The sequence below is a fragment of the Protopterus annectens genome, chromosome 2.part0, assembly GCF_019279795.1.
Source record: "Protopterus annectens isolate FY-2018-M chromosome 2.part0, PAN1.0, whole genome shotgun sequence".
Taxonomy (NCBI): Eukaryota; Metazoa; Chordata; order Ceratodontiformes; family Protopteridae; genus Protopterus; species Protopterus annectens.
The window spans coordinates 145,643,011-145,663,615 of record NC_056728.1 but is presented as its reverse complement, the minus strand read 5'-3'; positions in this window follow the sequence as shown (position 1 = coordinate 145,663,615).

Genomic DNA, 20,605 nt, shown 5'->3' with positions numbered 1-20,605 from the left:
GCTTCCAGGGCTGCCAGTCCACACATTAATGATAATGCCCTGGGCATTACACACAACCTGGCAGTTGATGGAATGAAAGCCCTTGCGGTTTAAGTAGACCCTACCCTGTTCACCGGGTGGTGCTTTGATGTGAATGTGCATGCAGTCTATGGCACCAAGTACTTCCGGATAGTCTGCAACACTGTGGAAGAGGTGCATATTGCTGGTTCTCTCCTCACGGCTGCTGGGGAAGTAAATGTGCTTATTGGCATGTGGTAGTATGGCATCCAGGAAATGGTGGAGTACCCTGGATGCAGATGCCTGTGAGACCCCCGTGATGTCCCCAGTAGGCCTTTGGAAAGTACCTAGTATTCTTAAGGCTACACATACCTTGGTATCCACTGGGATAGGTTGCCCTCTGTTGGCTCTGGGTCAGAGGTGAGGCCCCCACAGCTTGATGAGTTGCTGAAATATGTCCCTGTCCACCCTGCAGTGCTCTATCTCCAGATCATGTAGCCCCTGGTAGGTTACCCTGAGTCTGAACACTCTTTTCCTCTTCCTCAGTCTGGGGCAGTTGTCAACATTATCCTCCTCACCACCCTCAGCCCCTAGCACATACTGATGTATCAAAGCAACAGCAGCCTCTAACATTTTGTTGGTTAAAATTCACCTGAGTGTGTACACCACTGGTGCACAGTTTGTGGGAAAAAACAGACTGAAAGGTGTTTGCGCAGTTTATACTGTTGTGCTGCAGATGCTGCTTGTATGATTGGCTGGCTATGATACATTCCACCTGCCTGCTATATTATTTGTACTTGATTGCTTTTATTCTGCTTCCCCCCCCCATTTTATTTCCCTTCCTTCCTGATAGATTCCTGTCCCAGAGACTTCCCATACTCTGGAATAAACTACCTATCTATATCAAACAAAGCTCCTCATTAGTACTCTCCAAGAAAAATCTTGATGATTGGATGGGAAATAGGAAATTCACCCTGGGGATCACTTCTGTGGCTCTGCTCGACAGTGGCACAGGAAAATAATTTTCTTGGGTGGCAAAAGCCAGAGTACTTTTTTGGCTGGGCTTGTATAGGCCTTAGGGGCGATAACCTAGTACCTACCTGTGAACCTATGAACCCCTTTTAAGCCTCAAGGTGCACCAGGCAAACCCAGTGCCCAAATGTAAACAATTCTGCTATTTCTGTTTTCTTTTTTGTCTTGTTTTAGACCAGGTGTGTGGCATGCAAACCCATTTAGCTAAAGAAAACACTTTGAATCAGAAATGACCCTCCCTATACACGGACACACTCTTCATTTCATGGAATAAGTCAATACTGCCTCAGACACACACCCTTGCTTAGCTGTGTTTAGCTAAGCTCAAATGGGAGCCGTGGAGCTCCAATGTGCATACACCAAGCATGACATACTCCATTTTCATGCCAGCTGCTTCTCCTGCTTACACCACTGCCTTATAGCTCCTACACGGTTAGGTGTAGCCATAGAATGGTCTCTCATTTAGTGATTCAGTAAAATTTGCTCATTTGCATACCTCCCTGCCTTATTCCCTTGTTACACCACTACACCAGAGCCTTCTTCCTTATCAACCAGTGTTTACTGTTATTGTTTTGATTCTGCATGCCATACACTATAATGGTAAAATCCAAATTTCACTTAAAATTGCCTTTTCACATTTTTTTTATTTTTGGCACGATCTTGTTTGCACAGCTGTGCTATGCTTAAATGGCCGAAATCAGCCAAAAAAATCCCTTTGATTTTCATAATTTTGCAACACTTTTCCATGCCAATGGCCATATTTTTGGCCATTGGCATGCCTAATGATTATAATACATGCTTTACTTTGAGCTGTCATGCCTCCGTTTTGATTTTTGCAGAAATGTACTGAGTTAGTAACCAAATACATGTCTGTACCTCACACTGTTCTGTCATGGATGCCTGTCTGTTTACTGAATCACTAATTCACCTCATTTGCATGGTTTTCACCAGCAAATGCGGTAATCAGCATTATTCAGTGGTGTCCATGCTAGAATAGTGCTGGCAAGGCTCGTGCAAGCTCCCAGCCTTGTTTACTGGATCGCTCAGCGGCCATATTTTGTGCAGGAGCTGCTGCACTATTCCTGCATGGAAAAAAAACATTATTGAATCCCGGGGAATTGCTGTTGTTATAGTTCACATATTTCAAATGGAGTTTCATTGGCAACACAGCCTTGCTAACTCTGAAAATGCTGCTCATCCTGTAATTATTTCAAAGCATGGTGATAACAATGGCTGTATTATGTAAACCATTTGCTTCCTACAATATATTAAGTTGATAGAGGTGTTTTTAATTAGTACCCTTTGCAAATGGACTTTGTCCAGTAGGGATTGCTCAGTTATCAAAGTGTAATAAATAAATAACCTGATTAATTAATTAATTAGTAACCAACTCTTGTCAGCAGTTTAGAAGCTGTATTCAGACATTCATAAATAACTGCATGTTTTATTATCTTTTATATGACTCTTCAGCTTAATTCTATAGAAACAAATTGTGTTGGAATTTTGATATTACCACATAAATATGAATAAAAAAAAAACAAACAGAATTAGAATAGTTTTTTCAATGTAGTATTGCTGTTAGGGTATGAATATGTAAGTTACAGGCCACAAACCTCAATGGAAATTTTAAAGTTAAATAGCTAAAGAGAAACACCTAACTACTCATTAAGGTATAACAGTGATTAAAGTGTCTCCATACCAGCTGGTTTGCAAAATGAATGCATTTTCTTACTTGCACTTACGTGTTCTCTAAGATCTCAGATTTGTGTATGCCACTGGTATGTGGTGCTGTCTGTCTCATATTTTGGTAGCACTGACTGCATTGCCCCTTCCTCTCGGGCCATTCAGATGCATACTATCCTGTCAGCTGATGACTAAGGGGTGGGGCTAGCTCTATGAGATCTTTCAGACTTCATCAGTACATTTCTCCAATTCCTTTAGCAGGGATACTTCAGGCCATGTAAATTGTGGCTGCTTTCATGCTCTTGAATTTATGGTACAGTAAACTCTCAGTTAACCTGCACTCTCAAGCAACCGGCAAAGAAATACCGAAGAAATATAGTGCCATTTTCATGTGCTGTTCTTTCTGTTTCCCCCCACAGAAACATACCTTACATTTTTAGAGTTTTAGAGTTTTAAAAAGAAAGATAGGAATACATTCCCTCTCTCCCCAACCTGAGAACAAGTCAAACCAAACAAACAGTATAGGGTACACTATTAGTCAGGCCTATTTTTAATAGTAACACTCAAGCAACCAGAAACTACAGTTATCTGGCATCTACAAATCTAGTTATCTACCAATCCCTGTGAGTGCCGGCTAACTGAGAGTTTACTGTGTTTAAATTATTTTATCATTAGACCTGTATGCAAGCAATCTTTATTCTAACTTGTAAGTGCATGGTAGTCTTTGCACAATAACCTGCTTCATTCTGCAACCTTATATCTTATACACTGGTGTACACTTCTGGTGGTGTCTTGTGTTTCACCAGTTAAAGGTTTAACATGAAGCTTACTGTCCTGGATGACTCTGAAGTGAGACCTGTATGCTATTTTTTTTTTTTGCTGTTGTTGAAGACTTCTATTTCCATTGCATGTGTTAATAAGATATGCATGGTCTTTGGTATAGAAAGCTTCTTTGTGGCTGACAGAACTTTATGCTTTTTGGTTACCTTGGGATTTTCATTGTGACTCTCAAACACATCAGAATGCTGGTATTTCTGTAAAAAAAATAACAGTAATTCAGAACAACATGGCATCTCTGTACAAATTATGTTAATCCTCTAAGCATCTCCTACACAACTAACTATAGCTAGAAGACAGCAGTGCGTTGTGGACTTGAATGTTACTTAAAACAGCAATGTCCTATCATATTCTTAAAACAGCAATGGAAATATTTTACAGTTACATTATCCACAAGCATTTTAGCAGCATTATTTTACTGATCATCACATCTACCCTCTATAAAGAAGATGCCAATTTTTTTTCTATTTTTTCACATCACTATCAATATATACATTACAACTGTTACAGTCACAACACAAGACAGAGTCTGCTGAATCAGCAGCAGGAAGGAGTGCACTCAGCTGCAATGGCTTACAGCACATGGTCTCTCAGTGTGCGTAGCTGTACTCAAATTTCCTCCCTTGTCTTGAAGGTTTAGTTTGAGGTAGATTGGTTGTAGGTACGGCTACATATTTGCTAGACAATGATCTAGATGTTCTCAGTTCATATTGGATAGATTGGTTCTCTGGGATACTGTATTCAGGTTGACATTCATTGAGAGTCAGCTGTTTAATTCCTATTTCCTCCTACAATGGTACCATTTCTCATTTGTACCATGTAGGACAGTGGTTTCCAAGTTTTCTGCAGTGTTACACCTGTTGTGTCCTGCTTTATCTCCTGCCTCTGACTTCAAGCTGCCAGCTTGCTCTGGCTGCAGGACAGGTCACGGAGGTGTAGAAAGTAGTTTTCATAAAGCTTTTTGTATGAAGCTTCTGCTTTTTGAGTTTTTCGTGTGACTACAATGTATGGAATTTTTCTACGCTCAAGTTCTGTCTCAGCAGTGGCATGTCAGTCTGTATTTGTGCGGGTTTAAGTGGGTCTCTGCTGCGATAATTTGTGCACAATGCAGAACTGACACATGGACACTAGGCTAATAATGTTTTGATTGATATTTGGCCAGCAGAATGACATTATGGCTCTTTCTCAATGTTTACTGAGACCTCGATGACCTTTGTGCATTTTGTGTTGTACTTTTGCTTTCTGAGATGATAGTACCACAATTCTGCATTGATATAACAGCAAACAATCTAGTTCAGATAACTGCATTCTGACTATGTCATACTAATGAATGAGTAGTTTGGATAATGTCCAACAATTTGACCATCCTTTTCACACATGTTAAATAACATCCTCCAATGCTTGGTCATATATAGTTGCTTTTTTAAATTTGTCTAGTTTTTGTGTAGTTGAAAATCTAGCTGTCATTATACTTTTCTCATAAGAAGCACTATCTTTAGTATTAGATAAAGGTTGGCCATGTGTAGGATGTCTGTACAGTAACCATTTGAAATGTCAGGACCCTGCTAGAGTGAGTCCTGAAACACAGAGAATGAATGGCTGGAAAAAAATGACTTACATGTACTAAGTCCAGGATGACCATTTCCCAGAATATTCCCATTTCTCCAAGGTATGTCGATCTCACAATTAGTATCTCTCTCTCTCTCTCTCTCTCTATATATATATATATATATATATATATGTTCAGGTCTATATCACAATCAAAATACGTATTTGTCGAATATGTATTCATGGAGCAATAATTAGCGCAACTCATTTCAGCGAACCCTGGACTTTTTACCAGGGTTAGGAACCACTCACCTACCAGCACTCTGGAACAGACATCACACTAAATCAAACCCACCCAAGTGGGTGCTTCACCCCCCACACTCCCCACCCCTGCACTACAGTGGGGAAAAGAGAACAGCTGCAGTGATGGCCAAGTGCTTCCTAACCCTGGGAAAAAGTCCAGGGTTCACCGAAATGAATTTCACTGATTAGTATTCAATGAATATGTATTCCACGAATACGTATTTTAATTAAATGATATCGACTCGTATGGTCAAGAGGTGCAAGTGGCCTTGTGCCCCCTTGCAAAAAAGAAGTTTAAAGAACAGTGATGTTAGAGATTTGCTCTTCGCCTGGATTTTTGGTCTTTTTTTTTTTGACATGTCAGCATACAGCATTTTGAGTGTCAACATTTCAAAAGGGAGACTTTTCTGGACAGCATATTAACAAAAGCAAGTTGTTTTCCATGAACATGTGCTGTTTTGGTGTCAAAATGTTTCAATCTCAGTAGCATTTTATCTACATTATAAGAACTGCTTAGTGGAACTAAAGGTTTCTGGTCAGTCTGGAGTTGGAAACTGTCAAGCCCTAAGAAATATCTGTAGAAACTTTTACATGCCCACATATATGCCAACTGGTCTTCTTCTATTTCTGTCACTGTCCAGCATCAGTCAACATTCTGGAACAATAAGCAATTAGATGTACTTGTCTATCCATCTGGAGTAACACAAGTAAGTCATAGCTACTGGCATCAGCACTCACAATTGTCTGTTTAATAACATCAAAGTAGGCTAACACTGGAGTTGTAGTCAGCCTTTATTTTAATTTGTAACAACAACGTGCCACTTAGTGTATAAAAAAACAAAAAAACAAAAACACTGAATCCAAGGCTGAAACAAAAGAACAAAAGAACACAGCAAAGGGACAGCGTAACTTTACTTTAATTAATGCTTTCGTCAGATGACTTCTTTAGAACCACATGACAGTAAAAAAATAAAACAATATATATATATATATATATATATATATATATATATATATATATATATATATATACACTTTAATTGATAGCAATTAATTATTCAATTTAGCTGTTTTAACTTATCTAAAACCTATATAAAAGAAAATTTAATCCAAAAATATTTAATATATATATATATATATATATATATATATATACATACATATATATGTGTGCGTAAAAATAATAAACAAGCTCATAAAATCACTATAATTTTCTAATTTGTAATTTACGATATTTTAAAAAACACTTGATGTTAATGGCATCATTCAAACCAGGCCTCTGTTCTGCCTGCAGCTTGATCTGCCATTTAGCTTCCCTTTGCTCCAAATAATTTTTAAAATCCCCCCCCGGATGTCTTTGGTATATTTTTCTAAAATGAAAAACAAAAACTTTCTAAAACCTAAACATTCAGAACTATATTTATAAAGTGCTTGGTTTTTGTCTTTCATTTTTATGTTGTATGTGTGTTCTCTCATTCTTGCTTTTAAACTCCTGATGGTCATTCCAACATAGAAAGCATGACATTTATCACATACTGCGATGTAAACCACCCCTTTTGTTTTACAACAAAAATTGCCTGGAACTCCTATAGTAAAAGGGATGCATGGTAACTGAATATATGGTCCCTCTAAGATGTACCTGCACATAGTAAAGTCAAAACACTTATACATACCTATAGGTTTATGACTAGTAGATGAACTGGTAACATTTTTATTTTTATCCCTACCTTTTTCAAATAACCCTTTAAAATTATAATCATTCCTATATATAAACTTGGGGTTTACCCCCTATGGCTACTGATAGGTCATAATTGCCTTCAATGACTTTCCAGTTGTGTTCTATTATAGGTTCATAGGTTCATACTAGGCTATCTGCCCTAGGGCATTTATAAGCCTAGCCAGAGTGTGTTTGGCATTCGCCACCCATTTTAAATTAATTTTGCTATGCCCTTTTTCGAGGTTAGTATACTGTGCCTCTGTCTAACAGTGACACAGAAGTGATACCCAGGGTAAACCTACGATCTCCCGTCCACTCATCAAGATTCCTCTTGAAGAGAGTCATTGAGGGACTCTGCCTAAACTGGACTGGGATTTTATTCCAGAGTGAAGGGAGCCTCTGGGTTATGAATCTGTCCCTCCAGCATGTCCTATTTATTTCAGTGCCGAGGTTCAAGTCTCTCGAGCGCGTAGCTCGATGGGATTTGGATTTTCTGAGGTGCAGCATGTCCATTAATTCCGGGTTGGACATGGCTTTATACGTCAGGCACAGATCGCCTCTGAGCAGGTGGTATGCCACTGAGTAGAGTTGGAGTTTCTTTAACCGGGCAGCATATGGCATCTGTTTGAGACCTTTGATCCTCTTGGTGAGGTACTTTTGGGGTCTTTCCAGTTGCTGCAGGTGTCTGGTAACGTACATCCCAAAAGGGGCATTGTACTCAATTATGGGCCTGATGAGGGATGAGTAAAGAGGCACGATGACCTCCCCTGATCTAGATGTGAATCTCTTCATGATTAGGTGGGCTATATAAAATGTTTTTCTAACCACTTTGGCCACGTGGTTGTCGAATGAGAGATTGCTGTCAACTTGGGTCCACAGGTCCCTAATTACTTCTTTTGTACTTAATGAATTACCACCTATGTGGTAATTTGTGGGCACTTTGTTTTTGCCAAAGGGGATGACTATACACTTTTTGACGTTTAGCTTGAGGCCATGGCTCTGGCACCAGTTGTCTGTTTCTATGAGGCCCTTTTGGAGGATGCTTGTGTTGGCTGGAGAGTCGATTATGGTGCCCAGTTTGCAGTCATCTGTGAACTTGGTCAGCCACAGTCCTTCCATGTTGGCCTGTACCTCTGAGAAATATATACCGAACAAGAGAGGTCTCAGGACTGAGCCTTGTGGGACACCACTTGTAACTGGTTTGGAGTCTGACATGGCTCCAGCAATTCTAACCATGTGGGTTCTGTCCTTGAGCCAGTTTGCAACCCATCTAGTGACATAGGGGTTTATATTTAAGCTGGTGAGCTTATCTATAATGCCCGAGTGGGGTATTGTATCGAAGGCTTTTGTGAGGTCCAGGTAGGCTGTGTGGACCACCTTCCCCTCGTCAATGGCCTTGGTGACTGTTTCAAAGAAATTGACCAGGTTTAAGAGGCAGGATCTGCCCTTAACAAAGCCAAACTGGGTAGGATCCAGTGTCTGTATGTCCCCAATATCTTTATTTATGAGGTCCATGATGATCCTTTCCATAGCTTTGCAGACCAAGCTAGTCAGGCTTATGGGGAGATAGTTTCCAGGATCTGTTGAGGCACTACCTTTGTGGAGAGGGACCACTGTTGCTGTGCACCACTCTTTGGGTACATATCCTGTAGTAAGGCTGAGATTGAACAGTAGTTTTATGTTTGGGTTTAGCTCTTCTTGGAGTTCATGTAGGACACAGCCTGGGACACCGTCTGGTCCCATTGATGCTGTGTCTTTTGTTTTGGAGAGGGCGGCTCTTACCTGAGCATCTGAGATGTCAGGGGGGGCAGCACTCTGCTGGGATAGATATTTGCCCTTTTGGTGGGGGGGGGGAGTTTGCGCTGAATCTGTAAGCTAGGATGTTGGCAATGTCTGTGGGTTCGATGTATTTTTTGTCATTTTGGACTAATTCTGAGCATATCTGGGAATTCCCACCCAGGTTCCTAACATAATTAAAGAAAGCCTTGTGATTATCCTTAGTATCCTGTGCAATTTTTCTCTCGAAGCTGGCCTTAGATGATTTTATGACTGCCCGTAGTTTTTTGCTAATACTGATCAGAGATGCCTTCCCTTTTTGGGATTTTGCTCTATCATGTATTAGCTTCCTCCTTCTATTGTATAGTTTGTTTATGGTTGGGGTCCACCAGACAGGACGTCTGCCTTTGGAGGATTGGGTCTTGGTTTTATTTGGGATTGCATGATCCATGCATTCCTGAAGGTGTTCATAGAATGCATTTATAAAGGATTCTGCGGTCTGGGCCGTATCTTCCACAGGCTCGGGGGCTTTGAAGTATTCCACCTCGGTTTTGAGGAGTGTGAAATTTGCTTTAGAGAAGTTTTTCACTGTGGTTTTCTGGGCAGGGGGTGGGGTTGGGATGTGAATATCCAGTGAGATTAGTTTATGGTCTGATCTTACCAGTAAGGGATACACTTCTGGTCTGGAGCATAGAGTCCCCATGTTGGTGATGATCAGGTCCAGTATGTTTTCCCCTCTTGTGGGAGTGGTAACAAGTTGTTCCATAGCATTTGAGTTTATAAATTCTAGGAACCTTTGGGCTAGGGTGTTGGAGCTAGAGTAATGCTCCCAGTCTATGTTTGGGTAGTTAAAGTCACCCAATATAATGGTGTTTGGAGAGACCTTCATATTTTCCAGTGTTCTCAGGAAGGCCAAGTGGGGTTCCTGGGTTTGGGAGGGTGGTCTGTAGCAGGCTATAAACTGGAAGGCAGTTTTACCCACTGTTAGTTGCACATGGATAGTCTCTGATGCTTTGTGCTGTGCCACCAACCTGGAGGTGTGGGTATCTTTGACAAATATTGATACTCCCCTCCTTTTGTGGTTTGGTCCAAGTTTTGGGGCGAAAAGCATGGTATGAGGTATAACCTGGCAGTGCTGGGGTGCTCTCAGAGCCTTGAACCAGGTTTCTGTTACTGCACAGATATCGATGTTCTCCATGCTAAGGAGAGTTTCAGTGTGTGCATCTTGAGGTTTAGACTTCTGGTGTTGAGTAGCATTACTCTTAGTTTCTTATCCCTTGTGATACCTATGGAGGTGGGTTTGTCTTTTGAGCCTTGCCTAAAAAGGCACTATGGGGAAAGCAAGAGCCTTTGCCAATATCCAAAGCCCAGGGTGATAGGTGCAAGCCATCCCTAGCGAAGCATCGTGGCTTGTCGAGCATGTCATCCCAGGCTGACAGGCATTGGATCCCCTTTGAATGACACCAATACTTAAGCCAATTGTTGAAATTGATCATCTTGTCTTCATATTGTGGCATCATTCTTGGTGAGGGTAAGATGCTACTCAAGGTCAGGGTCATACCAGCCTGGGCTACATGCTCAGAGAGCTCCTCTATGTCTCTTTTCATGTAGTCCAGGCAGGTACGTCTCAGGTCATTCACACCAGCATGGACAATGACCGAGTCATATTTGTACTTGCCTTGGAATGACCTGAGTGCTTGTGTTATGTGGCGGATCCTAGCACCCGACAGGCAGCTCACCATGACCTTCTCCTTGTTCAGCCTGGTGAGTGGGACATCAGTGTGCCTGACGATAGAGTCGCCTATTACAAGTGTATCAGGTGTGTTGTTTAGCCTTAAGGGCTGTGACTGCTCGGCACACTGGCTTTATGAGCTATGTGTTGCACGTGTTTTGTTTTGGGGTAGCGGTTGCTTGGGTGTCTACTTTGGAGGTCTCTGCTGCTTAGGCAGATTTTTATTTAGAGCCTTCGAGTATGTTTTTGTATGTTTATGTGTTTGGTTTACTGTCGTGGTAGGTCTATGTGAGACTGGAATTGTAGTGAGTGTGGTTTCCTTCTCCTCCTGACTGGTTACGCCAGTACTAAGTTGAGAGAGCTTAGCCTCCAGTTTGGCTATATGGTTGCATCTCTCACATATGTTGGAATTTGTTGGGAGGAGGAGAGGGTTGTCTGTATACATGAGGCAGTTGTAACATTGCCTCAAGATTCCCAGATTCACCAGCTAGACCAGAGAGGAGATTGACAACTGACCTTTGGACATGCTAGAATAGTATTGGGAATTCCTTTACAATTGAAAAAAGGGCCAATGGGGAACAAGGTACTCAAGGGGAGTTTGTGAGGGTGTAGTGCTTTTAATTTTTTAGTGCTGACTTATATAATTGCTTTAGTGAGCAAGTGCCAGGTAACTTAAATGCAATGTGTTACAGGTAACTTAAATACAGGTAACTTATATTGCGTATACTCATATTGTCCACATTCATACTCATGCTAAAACATAGTGAATCATCTTTCTTACAAGAATTTTTGCTTAGAGATTTATAGATGACTTGGTTTTTGTATTAAGTGGGGGACATGAAAAAGTCAATTTGTTTTGTCACAAGTTAAATTAAGTTTCTGACTTCTTGAAGTTTGTTTTGGGAAATAAAGGAAGTTGTATTGATTTTCTGGATGTCAAACTAACACGGAATGAAGCAAGCAGTAAGTTTCATAGTAAGATTTTTCGTAAAAAGACCTTTAAGAATAACTATGTGCATGTGATCAGTCAACATCCTAAATTTATGAGAAATAACATACCTGATGGGCAGTTCATCAGAGCGAGCAGGATGACGAGTGATGATCAACAATTGGTAGATGAATTTCAATACATTATACAGTTATTTCTAGATAGGTAATATCAAGAAGTTTTTTTGAGAGAATTAGCAAAAAAGTATTTTGGACCAACGGAAGACTAGATATTCCCCCATTTTGATTAAGGGCTTAATGCCTAGTGCAAAAAAGTCTTGTAACAAAGACGATTCTCTATGTTTTAGCATGAGTATGAATGTGGACAATATGTGTATACGCAATATAATAGATCGTAACTGGAAAGTCATTGAAGGTAATTATGACCTATCAGTAGCCATAGGGGGTAAACCCAAGTTTATATATAGGAATGATTATAATTTTAAAGGTTTATTTGAAAAAGGTAGGGATAAAAATAAAAATGATAGCAGTTCATCTACTAGTCATAAACCTAGGGGTATGTATAAGTGTTTTGACTTTATTATGTGCAGGTACATCTTAGAGGGACCGTATATTCAGTTACCACACATCCCTTATACTATAGGAGTTCCGGGCATTTTTTGTTGTAAAACAAAAGGAGTGGTTTACATTGCAGTATGTGATAAGTATCAAGCTTTCTATGCTGGAAAGACCACCAGGAGTTTAAACGCAAGGACGAGAGAACACACATAAAACATAAAAAAGAAAGACAAAAACCAAGCACTTTATAAACATAGTTCTGAAGGTTTAGGTTTTAGAAAGTTTTTGTTTTCCATTTTAGAACAATGTACCAAAGACATCCGGGGGGGGGGGATTTTAAAAATTATTTGGAGCAAAGGGAAGCTAAATGGCAGATCAAGCTGTAGGCAGACCAGAGGCCTGGTCTGAATAATGCCATTAATATCAAGTGTTTTTTAAAAGATCGTAAATTACAAATGAGAAAATGATAGTGATTTTATGAGCTTGTTTATTATTTTTACATATATACATATTAAATATTTTTGCATTAAATTTTGTTTTATATAGCTTTTAGATAAGTTAAAATAGTGTAATTGAATAATTAATTACTATCAATTAAAGTGTAGATATATATTGTGTTTTATTTTTTTACTGTCATGTGGTTCTGAAGAAGTCATCTGATGAAAGCGTTAAAGTGAAGTTACGCTATCCCTTTGCTGTGTTCTTTTGTTTCATCCTTGGATTTGGTGTTTTTGTTTTTTTCTTTATTTTAATTTGTCAAATGCTTGAGTTTGAGCAGGATTCCATGACAAACACATACTTTTCTTTAACAAGTATATTAAATGATGAAGAATTATTGACAGATCAGTTACTTGCTTTAGCTCGTTATATGCTATATTTGGCAATTCAACTATTGCTCAAACTTTGATTGCATATGGTATGATTCCACTACCTCTTATGGTCCCCAAAGTATTGTAGCTCTGTTTTAGTAATACAGTACTTTGTGTTTGGTTGCAACACAGCCTCTAACCTTGTATCATATGTATTTTTGTCAGGATCAAAACCAAGATATCATTCATAATAACAACAGCACCATACAAACCATGGAGTAAATAAATCAATTTTACATTGAAAGATGCTGAAGCTATACCAAATGGTAGCCTTTTAAAGCAGAACTTTTGTATTAAAATAATGAAAGTCATCAGAGTTTGGCTTTCTTTACCAAAGAGTATCTGCCATAACTCAGTGAAATCCTCTAGTGTGGAAAACAGTTCACAATGCAGGTAGGATGAACCTTTCTCTCACAGCTGCATTACTGAGCTTTTTTAAAATGAACACATGTTCACACTTGACAATTCATTTTAATCAAGGGACCCTAGGAGCACACCACCTAGTTGTTTTGGTCACATTTTCAATCATGTTAAGGCCCTGCATTCTGTTAAACTCTGTTTCTACTTTGTACAGAAAAAATAAATGGTACCTTGCTAGGAAACCTTAAGGCATATGGAACAGGATTTGATTTTAACTTGGTTTAGTCTGTCTCTTAAATAAGCAGGCCAGCTTCACAAAGTATATCTATACTGGCTACATTTATTCGCGCAAGTAAGCCCATGTTGCATGTCTCATCTCTGCTGAGCAGATTATTTATCGATAGACCATCCAACACATAAACCCAAAACTCAAATTTGTGCCTACTGCACTCTGTCAGTGCATTTGAGCTTCCCTGCAGGGTTATGAATTTCATTCTCTGCTTCATGCAACAGTGGATGATTTGAAAAAAATCTTTATGTAGCATGTGATATCACAATAATATTGGATCAATCTTGAAACTCATGGAAGTTCCATGAATATGAATATTAACTTGTCAGCCAGCCTCGCATCTGCCCCAGTAGTAACTGAACACACGAACAATAATCATTTTTGTACATTATTTTCTGTTTCCGTTTCAGAATCAGCCTCTTTAATTAGGTTTATTTTATAAACAGCAGAATGTCTGGGTTTCTTGCATTTGTTACGCCTTCTGTCATATGTAGTACACTGTTCCGACTCATTATGGTAAGAGTCACAGCTTGTGCATTCGATAGGCTTACACTCCTTGAAGTCCTTCTGCTTCTCTTGCATTTGTTATTTTGCTCAGAATTGTACTTCTTTTTAAACTTCCAAATAACTTTGCATTTTTCCTCACACACTCTGGCTGCCATATTTTATATTTGAACAAGTATTTTGCCCTTTAATCAGCTGTGCTTTTCCGGCTATTTGTATCACTTTTTCTAAAGTTAGATTAACTTCAGGTCGCAACGTTTGAGACATTTTGACATGAACCTGTTCAATCAGTCATGAATTTGTTCATTTCCTGTGCTATTAAACGCTCAGTTTTTGCCAGTTGATGTAGTTGTCTCCAACACATCAATACTTTCATCTTTATCTTGTACACATCACTGGAAAAATGCATTTCATGTATTATATTTCTTTCTGGCACAAAATTTTCATTGAGTTTACTAATGACAGTCCCATATGTTACATGTTGGCACTTTGGAGAGTAGGAAGAAGGGTTCAGACAGTAACAATATGAACAAGAACATGGGGAATTCTATAAAAATACTTGTTATAAAAACAAACTATGACAGAATAGTGATAATCATGATTCATTCTTCAAGTTTTAAAACTTTTATTAATCAAAATTAAAAATATAGATGTATTGACGCATTTCTTTGCAAATATGATGGGGAGACTACAGTGAAGATGGTTATTCTAAGAGAGGTGCTTCCACTTTCCTTTAGTGTATTTGAATCTTGGCACTTTAGTGAGACTGATGGGAAAACATTTTATACAGAAGGCTTGAAAAAATATTAGAGAGGAGAGAGAGACAATATTTTTGACCTGAACAATATTACAGGTAGACTATCATATTTGGAACTTAATAAATAATATGTTCTGATATATTTTGTACATCCGTTAATTCCTCTTTTTTTTCCAGTTCTCCTTTAAATAAAGGATTTGATGCTTTGAGGAAGTCTGTTTTCCAGGACCCACATGCTAGGAAAAAAAATTGATTTAGTGGTCTAAAAAAGTTTAATAAGGTGGCTGAGGAATTTGAACTGGTGACCCTTACAGTTGCTGGATCCAAATCCAAAAGCATTTTTGAAGTACATTTTCCTTTTGATAAAGGTTTACCTCAATTTCATTTAAATTCAAAATGTTATTTATGCTTGTCATTTATAGGTACAACCTTTTTTAAGTACCTAAGTCCATAAAGGGTAAAAAATGCTGTCAATAATAGCATATGCTCTTTCTTTGTATTACTAATAAGTTGTTATTGATTGTGGCCCAGGTCTTGTCTGGAAAGAGTTTATGAACAAGTTCACTTACCCAGTTAAATAAATAAATAAATAAATATACAAACATAAAACTGCTCATAAATACATGCACATTTAAAATTATGAATATTTGTTTTTATTATTTTCTTAAAAGTTTCATAATTTAGTCTTAGAGATGCATTCCTAAACAGTTTTATTGAGAAAGATAAAATTTACAGACTTGATTGATTTAATTTTAAATAAAATGGAGTCAACCATATGAGATATATATGTGCGTGTGTGTGTATGACATTGTGTGTGTGTGTGTGTGTGTGTGTGTGTGTACACACACACACACACACACACACACACACACACACACACATATATATATATATATATATATATATATACACGTATACAGTCTTTTAACATTTAACTGAAATGTGTCATAAAAGTTACCAAGAATATTACCATGATAAATACTGTATTTGTCAACAAATCCAGTAGATACTTAATCCTAACTTGTAAATTCAATTATTTTATTAGAGAATTACAAAAAACAAGAAAGAAAGAAAGAATGCTGAGGGAAGACCAGACACAGTATAATATAGTGTTACAAGCTGTAGTCTTCTTTCTATAGGTCTTCTCAATGTAGGTTATTAAACAATTAGCTTGCAATCTGACTAAAACAGTAACAAAGAGCTGCCTAATAATATTCCCATATCCTGATTTGGATTCCAAAAAGATGAATAAACTAAAGTCCGACTTTGAAAGAAGGGAATATTTTCCAAAAATAAGATATATTTAAAAACAAATTAATTGCAGTGCAGTCCTGATGGAAGATCTACTTAAGGTACATCTGAGCAAAATGCCATATATCTTTCTTCTATTTATCTTTAGACCATGATTACGGACAAAATACTGTATTATATTAAAAGTCTGTCAAGGCACAGACACTTTGGAATCTAGAATATATCCCAGGTAAAGCATACATTGTGAGGAAAGACTGCATTTTTTCTTTGCTTTGTAATACTCATTAATACCAAATGGAACAATGTTCCTGGTACAGATTCTTGTGAAATGCCCATTTTCTGAACACATGGTCTCATAGATGGCACCCAGTTTTGGTTACATTTGGTGCGCTGATTAAATGTGAGCACATTTGTTTTGAGGTGGGAGTATTTATCCCCAGTCCTCATAAAATATTGAGAATAGCAAAATGCTAAGTCAAATAAAAAGCCTTAGATCTATGAATAAGGCTAATTCATATCAATTTTTTCATGAAACTATAGACATAAAAAGGTTGCACTTGCTCTACTTACAAAAAGTCTTTTACAGATATCATATTAGAAACTACCAGCTAGACTGCTCTCCTCTAAACTGTCCATTCATTTATCAACAAAAAAATTCTGAAATGCTTTAAATAACTGAGTAAGATGTGCTATCAGGCAATAGCTTCTCATTTCTTAAAAATAGGAATAAATATAGTCATTTTCCACAATTTGCATTTTTTTTACTATACAATAATTTAAAATGAGTCATTGCCCTTATCAAGAAATCTAGAAGTTTTAAGAAACACAAATCAGTGTCATCCTATTAATCTAAAACAGCATCATATACCTCATTTGTTTAATGCAATATATGAATATAAATCTGGTGATAATGCTAAAAAAATCACATGTATCAATTCTCATATCAGGCATACCAATCATGTAAAATGCTCATTAGGTAACAGCAGTATTTTTGCAGTCGCTACTTATTCTAATTTTTACTGTTTATAAGCCCACACATTATTCTAACCATCATATTATTAAAGTTTTCCATATATAAGGCATTATTTATTTTATTTTTATTTAACATTTGTTTACCAAGAAAGTCCAACTTGGAACAAAGCCAATTTTCAGCGGAAGCCCACGGAGAAATGCTCCAGATGCATTTTTTTGTCATTATTAACCTAACTGCATCCATTCATACGGGACAATTTTTTTTCCTTTTTATCTGCTGTGCAGAGCTCTCAGAATAAACACGCCCCTGCAAAGTAGAACAGAAGAAAGTGTAAATAAATGAGCATGACCGCACATAGATGTCTGCATATCTCCACCAACAGTCCCCATGTGTTCAACAGTAACAGTACATTGAAATAAAATGAAGAAACCCTGGTATTTATTTTATTTTAAACACAGAGTACAGCTAAACATAGGTGCACAGGTTTGCCCATCGCTTAGCTATGGTTAAACAGCTGAAAAGATGAAGACAATAACAAGGAATATATATGCATATGAAGCAGCACAGCGATAGTGCAGTGGTTAGAGTAGCCACCTAACGAATAGGCATTCCTGGTTCAAGTCCCACTGCAGCACATATCATTTTCCATGTGAAATCTGTATATGAACATATTTTTACATTGTTTTGCCATATAACCTACATAAAACATTTAAATGTGAACTGGAGTACTGCATGAAATGCACATGTGAAGTGTCAGTGTCATAATGAATAAGGCACTAGTAAGCAGGTTTACGCACAAATAAGCAGTAGTAAGCATGTCTAAGTGCATTTGCGTGGGGGTAAGCATTGCCTACACAGATTAAGCAAAGTAGAAGCTGAGTGTAAGAAACTGTAACCGGAGGTTAGCAGTGCTTACCACTGCGCAAACCCACTTACAACTGCTTTAAAGTGCCTTAATCACTCTGGATCCAACGGCCCATGTTCTGCCCAGCAACAAAATAAACTGCCTCTGCAAGGACAAACTCAGGACCTTGTACACTATAGTCACAGTAGTTAACCACTAAGCCATCATAGCAATAGATATGCATGAGCTATTAGCAAACTAATTCTCACCACAGAAAAATCAAACCAAACATGTGAACTGAATCTATGTACAGTGTGAAGTTGTATAACCTGCTACATAACATAAATATGTGAACTGGAGTACTGCAGTAAGGCCAGATGTGAGGTGTTATTGCAATAAAATGTTTAAGTTCGCAGGACCCCATACAGCGTACGTACACATGAATCAAGGATACAAGACACATATATAACATGTAATGAAGAAGACATTAATGCCAAAAAGCAAATATCTTGCAAATTGAATATAAAGCACTGCTAAACGTTGCACAGCACTGCTACCCAGACTACTGACAGGAAACTACCAGTGGGAGAAACAGTGTCAACCTGCAAACTCAAATCTTAAACAAACGCATGTTCGTCCCTAGCGGGACGACCTCAAAAATTCTGCTAAAAAGAGTCCTTGGGGTAACATACCATGCCTTACAGGTAAGCAAAGAAGGATATGTATGTTCACGGACTGAATGTGTGGGAACCCTGAAGATCCATGGGGTGAGACAATTTACATGATGGGTCGTAAGAAGTGGAGAGTGGGCAATGTGTAGTGGTGTGGTGAGATTCGGATGGAACCTGTAGAAAGGATAATTGATATGGAGGAGGGAGGGGGTGGAGGGAATGATGGGTAAGACATTATGGGCTGAGGCGTGCCGGGGTTGGACGGACCCGTTCTAATGGGACCGACCCATGGATGTAAGTGATAAAGGGGGGGACAGGAAGGTAACTGTAACATACCATTTCCCATGGCAAAGCACATTATGAGTAATATGCATGTTGCATAACCCATGGAATAACATATATATATATGACCTGGAGTACTGCTGCCACGAAAGAACATGCACACACACACACACACACATATATATATATATATATATATATATATATATATATATATATATACATATATATATATATATATATATAAAACCTAGAGTATGGCAGGAAATGCACATGTGAGGTGTCAGTATCATTATGCATAAAGCAGTAGTTAGGTTAAGCAGCAAGAAGCAGTAGTAAGCATATGTCAGCACTAGTAAGTGAGTTTAAGGCCATACATCCCATACATTCACATGTCGTTAGATATATATACAGCAATATGTATATATATATATATATATATATATATATATATATATATATATATCTCTATATATATATATATATATATATATATATATATATATATATATATATATATATATATATATCTATGTGTGTGTGTGTGTGTGTGTGTGTGCGTAGATATACAAAGATATATATCTATGATAGGAAACAGCACCCAAGAATGACATATGTTCACAGGCTATGCCAATAGAGGTGAGGGGCCCAAGCAAGAAACATGTAACAGGTAGCATGACCCCCCCCCAGCCAGACAGAGGAAACATACAAACAAACTCACAAACAATGTAAATAGTCCAATGCTCCCCAGACCACTGGCAGGATACAACTGGGGCGGGCACAGTGGACTCGTGAAATCTAATCTTGGAACAGAGATAGGAGCGTCTCTTGCGGGACACCCCAAAAATTGTCATAATATGGGAGGAAGCCAGTGCGACGACCTTTCAAGGCGAAGTGTGTACATACCTGGAATACAATGGTGGGAAAGCCTGATGACCCATGGGTTGAGACAACATCCGAGATGGGTCCCGTGAGGTGGAGAGTGGGCAGTGTGTATTGGTGTGTTCAGACCCGACCTGCACCCAGAGTAAGGATGAGTGCTGTAGAGGAGGTGCGGGTGGGGGAACTATGGGTAGCTAATTATGGATCTAGGCATGCAGGGTGTTTGCTGGAGTGGGTCTATACAGACAGCCCCAGGGATGTAAGCAATACTGTTCACTGGGCAAAGGCGCCACCCAACGAGCAGCCACAACCACTATGAGTCCTACTGCAGAAAAGTCTAATTTACATGGCAAAGAATAGAATAAACAGATGTAGATGTATATATGTAGAGGCATGTGTGTGTATATCTTCCCATAGCTACATGGAGATATACCTCTCCCTCTCTGTAGTACAAATGTATACATACAGAGACAGAATACATATAAATATCCACATATAGATATATACATATGCAGACACCATACACCCATATGTCATTAGATATATATATATATATATATATATATATATATATATATACAGCAATATATAAATATATATATGTATGCATACATATACAGATATATATGCATATAGTAATGTAGATATATATATATATATATATATATATATATATATATATGTGTGTGTGTGTGTGTGTGTGTGTGTGTGTGTGTGTGTGTGTGTGTGTGTGTGTGTGTGTGTGTGTGTGTGTGTGTAAATATACACATGTATATAGCTAGGATATGATAC